The following is an 11280-nucleotide window of genomic DNA, read 5'->3' as shown; positions in this document are numbered from 1 at the left end:
TGTGATTCAAAGAGGGTGGAAATTCACCTTGATTCAAAGCTTGCATAACAGTTGTTGTGGTTTGGCTTTCCAACAATACCCCAGAATCTTTGGTAAAATACTGGGACCATTCCATCTAGTCCTACAGCCTTAGTGGGATGCATCTGAGATAGTGCGTCAGCAATTTCCTCCTCAGTATAGGCCTTGTTCAATTCATCATTCATTTCCTTCGTTACCTTGCCAGATAATTTGTTTAGGAAATCCATACTGCCTCTTGGAGATGAAGTAGTAAATAACCCCTTAAAATAATCAACAATAAGCTTATCCTTCTCTTCAACCTCCAGCCAATTCCCATGATCATTCTGTATCTTTAGGATTTTATTCTTTCACCTTCTTTGTAAAGCTTTGTTATGAAATAACCTTGACTTTTGATCACCCTCTTTTAGCCATAACCTTTGATCTCTGCCTCCACATAACTTCTTCTCTTTCCAATCAGATCTGCACTTCTTTCCTTGCATTGTTATGATTCTCACTAGAGCACCAAGTAGGGTCACTTTCTTGAATCCTTTGTAACTTTTGTTTTGCTTGGGAAAGTTGGTATTGAACATTGCCAAACTTAGTTTTGTTCCACACCTCCAACTTCTTAGTACACCCAGAATTCATCTCCATCACCTCTCCCATATTGCTCCAAACTGAGCCTTGGTTCCAAATCTCTTTTACAATATTCTCACATTCAATCTCCCCTAGCCACATTGCTTCAAACATGAATAACTTTTTCTCCATTTTTTGTGCTTCTTCCTTGTAATGATTTATCCATATTGGGAGGTGGTTTGAATATGCAGCAGCTCCATGAGTTACAACAGCTTGAGAGAAAATCTTGACCCAATTGGAATTGGCTAGAAACCTATCCAGTCTCTCGTAGCTACTTGCTCCACCTTCCCTTCTATTACAACAAGTATAACGAGGCGCATTATATCCTAAATCCTTCAAAGCACAGCGATCCAACACCTCTCTGAATTCCCTGAGTTGTTTCTCAGGTCTTCTTTTTCCTCCCCACTTTTAATTATGATTTAGGATTTCATTAAAGTCTCCACAGCGTAGCCATGCATTTACATTCCTACTACACAAGGTTTTAATCAATTTCCATGTATCCCCCCTCTGACTAGTTTTTGGATTTCCAAACACACCCATAAGATACCATTCTATTAATTGAGCACCTCCACATTTAATCACAACATGAATATGAGAATTAGAGTAATTCAATACCAGCAAATCAACATTTGATTTTCATAATAAAGCAATCCCACCACTTCTTCCAATACTGTCTACAGCTAAACAATTCAAAAAACCAATAGTGAACTTACATCTTTACATTGCTTTTGTGGTCAATCTTGTTTCTTGTAAAAGCAAAGGGTGGCTAAGTCTTGAAGAATTCGAATACCCCATAGGTTCCTAAGCGCACGGCAAGGCTAACTTCCAGCCTCTGCCGATATCTGCTTGGAGTTATCCCTTTGGTTAACATTTTTTTTCCTACTGAATTTGACTACGCTTAGCCACCCTTTGTATCTCTTCCTCCCTCTTTACATCACCTTTTCTTTTCCTTAGCTTTATTTTCAAAGCCTTAGACTGATAGAAGGACTGAATCTCAGCAATTTGTACCCTTTTCCACTTTCTTCCCTCCTTATTTCCATTTTTTTTAAACAAAGAGGCCAAAGGGCTTTCTGTGATCTGCTCTATCAATTGGGCCTATTGTGTTCCTTCCTTATCAACCAATCCCATTTATGCACACCTCTCTTGCCCTCTCCCTGCCTCAACTCCTCCCTTCACTTTTCAAGACTTCACTATTTTTCCTTCTCTCCCCCTCTGACCAGCCATCTGGGTAGATTCCAATCCAGAGGTTCCATGACAATCCAATACTAGCAATTTTATGATGTCACTGTTGGGTTCCAAATCAGATGGATTCTTAGATTCCATGTTAGATTCCTCCAAGATCTTCATTTCTACCCTTTCCAACATTGATGGTTGACGATTCTCTGTGGTTCGAATCGGTTCTGGAATTGTCACCCCTTCAGCCCAGTTGTTGTCTCGCCTTTACCATCTCTTACCACCACCCCTTCTACCCATAACCATTGGCCATATGGGAATCCTTTTTCCTTGTATGTTTTTTGCTTTTCTTCCCATTGAGAACACTCTCGGTGACTATGACCAAGCCTTCCAAAATAGTAGCAGATATTGGGAAGTCTCTCATAAGCAAATCGAACCCAACAGGGTTTATCTGTACCCATATTCATTTTCTTCCCTTGGAGAAGAGGCTTTCCAACATTATGGCTACTCTCACTCACATAAACTCTCCCCAAGCCATATCCCCGTGATCAATATCAACTTCTTCTACTCGACCGATTGAACTGCCTATAAAATTACCAACGTACTCGTTTCTTGCCATCAATGGTAAATCATGAAGTCTTACCCAAAATAACGTCTCTATAAATTGGATCTGATGCACTTGTTGAGTTCCTTCCACCTTCTTAATCATCACCAAACTTTTATCGAAAGCCCAAGGACCCTCCCTTATAACCCTCTCCTTATCCCTAATATCTTCAAACTCCACCAGAAGTAAAATGGAGTTCAAATCCCTAAATTTTATCTGCTTCACTGGTCTCCATGCCTACCTCATCGTTAGTTTGAAGGCCTCCTTATTATAATGTCTTCTCGTCAAAAGCTTGAGAAGCAGACATTTTCCTCCTCTGATGACCACATCTTCCAATCTCTGCGTATCCACCTGAATATCTTCCTCTTCTTGCTCCGTGAGAGACAATCTCTCATACAAATTCTCAAGATTTCCTTCCATGGAAGGAAAGGCTACAAAAATCGTTATCCCTGTACCAAGATAGGAGTAGGGACCTCTACTCAGGAGAGAGGGGAGAGATTTAACTGCCTATACATGTTGAACTAGGGATCCTTCATTTGTTGACAAATAAAATTATCAAAATACCTCTCAAAATTATAATTTTATTATTGTTCGGTTGTAATATTAGAATTTCTCAATATATATATGTTTTTATTGTTGAGATTGTAACTATGTACATATGCTCATATTTTTTTATTGTTGGGCTTGTAATATTAGTCTTATAATCGATTAAAATTTGAAAAACATTGATATTTTTTTATTAGCAGGTTACCTTATTTTTTTTAAGATATTGTGGCTACAAATGAATCGAAATTTTATTTTTTTATATAAAATTATATTAATTAGGTCAAATGAATTTTGCAGGTTAATTCAACCAATTTACGTTAAATGAGTTGAAATTAGTTGTGTCGTATTGACTAATTTCTAATTAATTATTATACGGGTTAAAACGGGTGACACGACATGTCTCATTTTTTCAAATGGGTCGTGCTAGAGCTTGAAAGTCAAACCCATTTAGGTTAACGAGTCATGTTAAGATTGATCCATATAGTCGAATGTCGATGACTTGACATGACACAAACATGACCCGCGAACACGAATGGCAACCCCTAAGTCTTATTCTTTTTCTTAAAGCCAAAGTCTTATAGTTTTTGGATCCTAATTTAATTTAGCACCAAGCACATTCATAATACAGAGAAATTTAATCTACCTTATGGGTCGTATCATTTATGATTCAAACTTGTGAGTTGATGTATATTCTAATACCAATTGTTTAAAGTCTTAATTGTTGATTTACAATCTTTAACCATTAGTGAGATTTGCTTGCTAAAACCCACAAATTGTCTAGGTTGAACCGATGTAATCTGAGTTGATGTATTCGGTTAAACTTGTGTCATTAGGATAGATTTGGATAGTGAGTTGAGATGAAAGTTGAAAGTTGAATAAAATATTATTAGAATAATTTTTTTTTAATATTATTATTGTTGAATTGTCTAGGTTGAAAAAGTTAAATTTTTTATTATATTTTGTGTCGAAATTTGAAAAATTTATAATAATTATATGAGATGAGTTGGGGGCATTTTTGTATCCAAATCAAGCCTAAGTTTTAAGCACAATAAATGGTATGACACCCGTAAAGAATTTTACAAAAAATTCTAAAATTAACATTTTATTATAAATATTCAAAGTTTAAAAAATCATGTTTAAAAAAAGTTATTAACATTTACAAGAGGATAACATAAACATTGGGACCCAGAAGTAGGGTTGTACAAAAAAGCCTCTCACCTGACCTGTCTGAATCTTCAACCTGAGTCGAATGGGTGTCGAGCGAACTCTGGTTGTGTCCAACTTAAGCTAACTGATGAGCAAACTCTCGGGTTGTCATCTCGCTCGAGCTAAGTGCCGAGTGGGTGTCGAGCGAACTCACAAGTTGTGTCCAACTCGAGCTAACTGTTGAGCTACTGATGAGCAAACTCACGGGTTGCTATCCAGCTCAAGCTGAGTGTCGAGTAGGTGTCGAGTGAACTCATGAGTTGTATCCTGCTCGAGCTAACTGTAGAGCAACTAATGAGCAAACTCTCTGGTTGCCATTCCGCTTGAGCTGAGTCTCAAGCGGGTGTCAAGTGAACTCATGGGTTGTGTCCAGCTCAAACTAACTATCAAGCAACTGATGAGCAAACTCTTGAGTTGAAGCTTCGCTCGAGCAGCAGAGACAACACTTGAGCAAACAATCTGTAGAGGCACTTTTTCAACAGGATTCAAGCCACCTCTCAACAAATATCCACCTTGGCTTGAGTTCCACCAACCCTAACAAAATCCATTAACCAAAGAACCAACCCCCTCCATCAAATCCCCTAAGGGAATCACATACCCCGAATGCCAATCACGTCCAAACAGAGTTTGAACTTGTATACTGGAACTAGCTTTGTCATCATATCTGCTGGATTCTCAATAGTAGCAATCTTTTGAATTTCAAACACACCCGTTGTAACAATCTCCTGAAGAAAGTGATACCTGACATCAATATGCTTTGTTTTCTCATGATACATTTGATTTTTGGTCAAATGTATTGCACTCTGACTGTCACAAAACACTGAAATTGCATCTTGTTGTAGTCTCGAATCACTGATTAGACCTTTCAACCAAATGGCTTCCTTAATAGTCCATATTGCTGCCATATATTCTGCTTCTGTAGCTGATAAAGCAACAGTAGATTGTAGTGTTGCTTTCCAACTAATAATGCTCACTGCCTATGAAATATCTGGACGAGTACAAGCCATTGCATACATAATACTGCCAACTGCACTAGAATAAGGAACACTAGCCATGAACCATTCCTCCTCGTCTGTTTGAGGAGATAGAGATGCTGAAAGTTTAAAATGTGTAGCAAGCGGTATACTTACTGATTTGGAATTAGACATTCCAAATGTCTGAAGAACTTTCTCAATGTATTTTCCCTGGGACAAGTACAATTTTTCAATTTTCCTATCTCTATGAATCTTCATCCCCAAAATCTTCTCTATAGCACCTAAGTCTTTCATTTCAAGCTCATTTCTGAGTTGGGTTTTCAACAAGCTAATATCATATATGCTTTTAGCAGCAGTAAGCATATCATCAACATAAAATAGTAAATAAATGATAAACCCATCAAATAATTGCATGTGATAAATGCAACTATCATAGATACTCCTCAAATAACCATGATCAATCATAAAAGAGTCAAAACGTTTTTACCATTACCTCGGAGACTGCTTCAAATCATACAATGATTTCTTTAATCTACACAAGTGATCTTCCTTTCCTTGAACAATGAACCCCTCTAGTTGATGCATGTAAATAATCTCTTCAAGCTCACCATGCATAAATGTTGTTTTAACATCAAGTTGCTGAAGCTCTAGGTCATACAATGCCACCATAGCAAGTAACAACCTGATTGAACTATGTTTTACAACTGGAGAGAAAACTTCATTGAAGTCGATGACTTCTCTCTGATTGTAGCCCTTTGCAACTAAATGTGCCTTGTACCTTGCATCTACAACACCCTGGATTCCCTCTTTTCTTTTGAAGACCCATTTGCAACCAACAATCTTCGTCTTCTTAGGCAACTTAACTAAATCTCAGGTTTGGTTCTTGTGAAGAGACTCAATCTCCTCAACCATCGTTATGCACCATTATACAAACTCCTTACTTTTGACAACTTCTGAATAACTAGAAGGCTCCTAACCATCAATGTCCTATGCCGTAGTAAGTGCATACATCACCATGTCTGCATAAGCATATCTTTGAGGTGGCCTGATCTACCTCCTCTGTCTACCAGTAGTAATACTGTAGTCTTGCTTACCTTGTGTGCCATCATCAAAATCAAGATCATGCTCATCAGTAATAGCATGATCTTGAGTTTCGCCTAGCACCCCTTGTGAAGCTTCAACCTGTAACTCCACCTTCTTGCCATTATCTTGCTCTTCATCTGTAGACACAGTAAACTCCTTGCTCGGATTAAGTATGGATTGTTCATCAAATACAACATCCTTGCTAATTACAAACTTGGGTGATTTAGGATCAGTACACCATAACCTAAATCCCTTCACCCCATTTGCATATCCAGTGAATATGTCCTTCTTTGTCATTGGCTCAAGTTTTCCATCATTAACATAAAAATATGCAGGACAACCAAAAATTTTCAATGTTGAATAATAAGAAGGAGTGTCAAACCATACCTCATTTGGAGTTTTCAAGCCAATAGCTGTGGCTGGAGAGCGATTAACCAAATAACAAGCTGTGTTGACTGCTTTAGCCCAAAAATCATTAGACAAGCCAGCATTTGAAAGCATAATGTAGGCTCTCTCCAAGAGAGTCCTATTCATCTATTCAGCTACCTCCATTTTGTTGTGGAGTATGTCTCACTGTGTGGGGCCTGACAATGCCTTCATCTTTGCAGAATTCATCAAACTCACCTCCGCAAAATTTCATACCATTGTCAGTTTGAAGTCACTTTACCTTTTTACCTGTCTGATTTTCAATCAAAACCTTTCACTATTTAAAGTTAGCAAATACATTGTTCTTTTGTTTCATAGAGTAAACCCAAACCTTCTTTGAGTAATCATCAATAAAAGTAAGCAAATATTGAGCTCCACATTTTGATAGAACAGAAAATGGACCCCAAAGATCAGAATGAATATAGTAAACAATACTTTTAGTTTTGTGAATCCCTGTAGTAAACTAAACCCTGCACTGTTTTCCAAACATACAATATTCACAAAATTCAAGTTTTCATATCTTCTGATCACACAACAAACTCTGCTTACTCAAAATAGACATCCTTTTTTTCACTCGTATGACCCAAATGCATGTGCCACAAATGGGTAATGTCTGAGTTTGGATTATCTGAAACAGACATTGCAGTTGCACCTGTCACTATATTGCCTTTAAAGAAATAAAGTTCATCTATCTCATCTCCTCTCATTACAATCATGGAGCCTTTACTGACTCTAATAGCTCCACCTTCACCGGTGTACCGGAAACCCAAAGAATCAAGAGTGCCTAAAGAAATAAGATTTTTCTTCAAATCTGTGATGTGTCGAATATTATATAATATCCTGATAATCCCATCAAACATCTTAATCTTAACTTAACCAACACCAACAATTTTACACGCCATATCATTTCCCATCAAAACGAAACCACTGTTGACTGGCTCATAGGTAGTGAACCAGTCCCTCTTGGGACACATATGAAAAGTACAAGTTGAGTCTATGACCCACTTGTCACCAAAGTGACCATTTGAGCCGCTAATTGCTAAAGAAATATCTGAGTTGTTAGATTTTTCATCAACAATGCTAACAACATTAGAGGAACTAGTGCCTTCCTCTTTGTTTTTCAGTTTAGGACACTCATTTTTGTAATGGCCAAATTTATGACAGTAATGATATTTAAAAATTTTCTTGTTAAACTTTGACCGTGAACTGCCCCTAGATTTATCCATGTTCTTTTCTGAACCTTTCTCACTGGTTTACCATTGCTGGAGGAACCCTTAACAAACAAACCTCTGGCTTGATTGTCTGTCTCATTCAAATTCAATTTAGTTCTCAATTCTTTAGAATTCAAAGCCGATTTCACATCTATTAAGGAAATAGTATCTCTACCATACAACATTGAATCCACAAAGTTATCAACTGACATAGGCAACGAACACTGAGCAATTAAGGTTTGATACTCTTCTTCAATATTAATGTCAATATTCCTCAGATCCATAATAATTTTATTAAATTCATCTAAGTATTCAGAGATAGGAGTACCTTCCTTCATTTTGAGCGTGTATAACCGTTGCTTCAGATACAAACGATTAGTGAGAGATTTCTTCATATACAAACTCTCAAGTTTAGCCCAAAGACCAGCAACGGTCTCCTCATCAGCAACCTCCCTCAAAACTTCATCTGATAATGACAACAGACTAGCACTGTGTGCCTTTTTTTCATCTTCTCTTGTCTGTGCAAGAGAATCATCAGATACCTTCCCATCCAACACCTTTGACAAACCTTATTGTCGTAGCAAAGCCTTCATCTTGATGCGCCATAGATTGAAGCTGTTCTGACCGTCAAATTTATCCACTTCAAACTTTGCCATATCCATCCCTCAAGATCTCGCACAGAGCCTGGCGCTCTGATACCAGTTTATTGGGATAAACCGGTTATGAAATGCTAATTTGAAATATAACAGTGGAAGCAAATAAAAGAAATAACAACATTCACATATAGAACACCAAGATTTAACTGGTTTGACTCAATGTGAGCCTACGTCCACTAGTAGGGTTGGTTTCAATGAATTCAATATCAACAAAGATGGAGTACAAAAGAATAATTACAAAATCATCTTCTCAAAGTACCAATACACTCTTGGGAATATCATAAAAGGACCATTCTTTCTCTCTTTGTAATTTCTCGACAGCTTCAAAGGTAAAAAGTGAAAATTATAATGAAAACATTTGTATTTATATTGAAATGGAACAAAAACCTGGAATACGAACATTTGCTCAAGCGAAGTGCCGAGCAGTACTCGAGCGAACGTTAGGGTTGACATCCCTCTCGAACTGAGTGTCAAGCGAGTGTCTAGCGAACTCACGGGTTGCCATCTCGCTCGAGCTAAGGTCGAGCGGGTGTCAAGCAAACTCACGGGTTGTTCTAGCTCAAGCTAATTGTCGAGAAACTGATGAGTGAACTCTCAGGTTGCCATCCTGCTCTAGCTGAGTGTTGAGTAGGTGTCGAGCAAACTCACGGGTTGTGTCCAACTCGAGCTAACTATCGAGCAACTGATGAACAAACTCTCGAATTGCCATCCCACTCGAGCTAAGTGTCGAGTGAACTCACGAGTTGTGTCCAGCTCGAGCAAAGACACCGCTCGAGCGAACAATCTATAGAGGTGCTTTTTCAATAGGATTCAAGCCACCTTTCAACAGTTAACCACATAGTCAGAAGCCCCAATAGGCATTGTTGGAACCATGATCTGAAAAAAGTTCACAAAGTTAGTAGATTTTGTCCATTCAAAATACTTACAGCTTAAAGTACATTTTCTTTCAGTAAATAGCATGCAGTAGAACTTCCACAAAGAATTCCTCTTATTATGTTCATCATTGACATTAGAACTTCCACAGAGAAAATGAGAATATTGCAAAAGAAATGAAAAAAGCCTATGTGGGGACTTGATATTTGTACGTTATTCTTGTGAACATATGTACAATTTCTTGAGTTCCTTTAAAAAGTTACTAAAGAGTTTCTAACTGTATTACCTTTTGTGTTTGTCAAAAAGGTTGAAATCTACAATTTACAAATTTCCTCTACCGTTTGTTTTTTTCTTGTAATATTGTCAACTGCTTTTGATAAAGACTCATCCATGATACCCTTTACACTTTAGCCCATGGGAACTAAAGGGAAGAAACTTCAGATACTGTGTTTCAGTCTTATCCCTAGTTAGTAAGCCATTTGTTTTTCCTTTTTTTGCTCTTTTCTTTCAAAATCAATTGTGGTAACTTGTTATAGTTAAGATAGTATATATCTGCTATGATTTTCTTGTGAGTACTGTAACCAGTAGGCAAAAAATACCTAGTAGTTTTCTACATATCTGGGAAATAAGAATGTCAATCACTATGACATTTAGAAATCTTAAACAAATATAATCAAGTAGAAACATGGATAATTTTTTTCTGGGTTGTGTTTGTTTCTATGGAAAAGTAATTCCCAGCTTTGACGGGATTTGTTGGTGCTGCTTTATTATTCTGCTTAAATTATTATTGTGCAGCAGACACTGCTTTGTGCTCCTATTTTACTTGTTTGTATGGACCACCATTAGCATTTTTTTTTTTAAATAACCTCATTCATTGATAACATGAACATTACATGGATTGAAAACAGTTTGGATTTTCCTCCAACTCTATTATGTAATCAGTTACAAGTAATGCACCTTTTTCTAGTTCATGAGCCACTGAATTTCCTTCACAGTTTATATGACATATCTTCCATTCATCATATCGATCTAATGTTTCTTTTAAATCTAAAATAATCATGCCAAAGGAGCCCTGATTTTGTTGCATCTGCTGCACCTCATTGACAACAGTTTGGGAATCTCCTTCCAAAATAACTCTGTACATACCAAGTTCCAAACCAAATCTTGCTGCTCTACGTGCTGCTAATGCCTCTGCTAGCAAAGGGTCTGGTATTGAATCTTGTTTCTCTTTCAAGGTAGCCAAAAATCTGCCATCTTCATCTCTGACAATAGCACCAATCCCTATTTTACAAACTTTCTTATTAACTACCACATCCCAATTGATTTTGCAAAAACCTTGAGGTGGACATTCCCATAATATTCTTCTTTAATTAACAGATGAACTTTGAATGGCTTCTCTTGTCTGCATAGATGAGATCTCTTCTTGCAAGTGTCTTGCTCTTTTGATTACTGAATTTGGGTCGATGTAGATGTTTTTGAAAACCAGTTGATTTATTCTCCACCATAAGGTCCAGAGTACTAAAGCCAACTCCTGCATTTCAACCTTGTTTAGTTTCTTAACCATTTGTTGCATCAGATCTATGATACTCTTGGTTGAGCTCTTGCTTTTTTGAATTGTTCTGGTGCATAAGTTGAGGACATCATTTGTTGAGACACATTCCCATAATATGTGTTCTATGCTTTTTGGTTCCATTAAACACATAGGGCAAGTAGGATCTTCCAAAACTTTCCTGTTGCATAGGTTCAGTTTAGTGGGTAGAATGTTCTTACAAGGTCTCCATAGAAAATTTTTTGCTGCAGGAGGAATTTCAATCTTCCAAATTTTGGTCCATTCTTCTGAAGTATTATTGTTGTTGGACTGTTGGCCCCTTGTTATTTCCTTACTCTCCCCTTATATA

The sequence above is a fragment of the Juglans microcarpa x Juglans regia genome, chromosome 6D, assembly GCF_004785595.1.
Source record: "Juglans microcarpa x Juglans regia isolate MS1-56 chromosome 6D, Jm3101_v1.0, whole genome shotgun sequence".
NCBI lineage: Eukaryota > Viridiplantae > Streptophyta > Magnoliopsida > Fagales > Juglandaceae > Juglans > Juglans microcarpa x Juglans regia.
The sequence above is the reverse complement of the archived record's forward strand: the minus strand, read 5'-3'. Positions refer to the sequence as shown.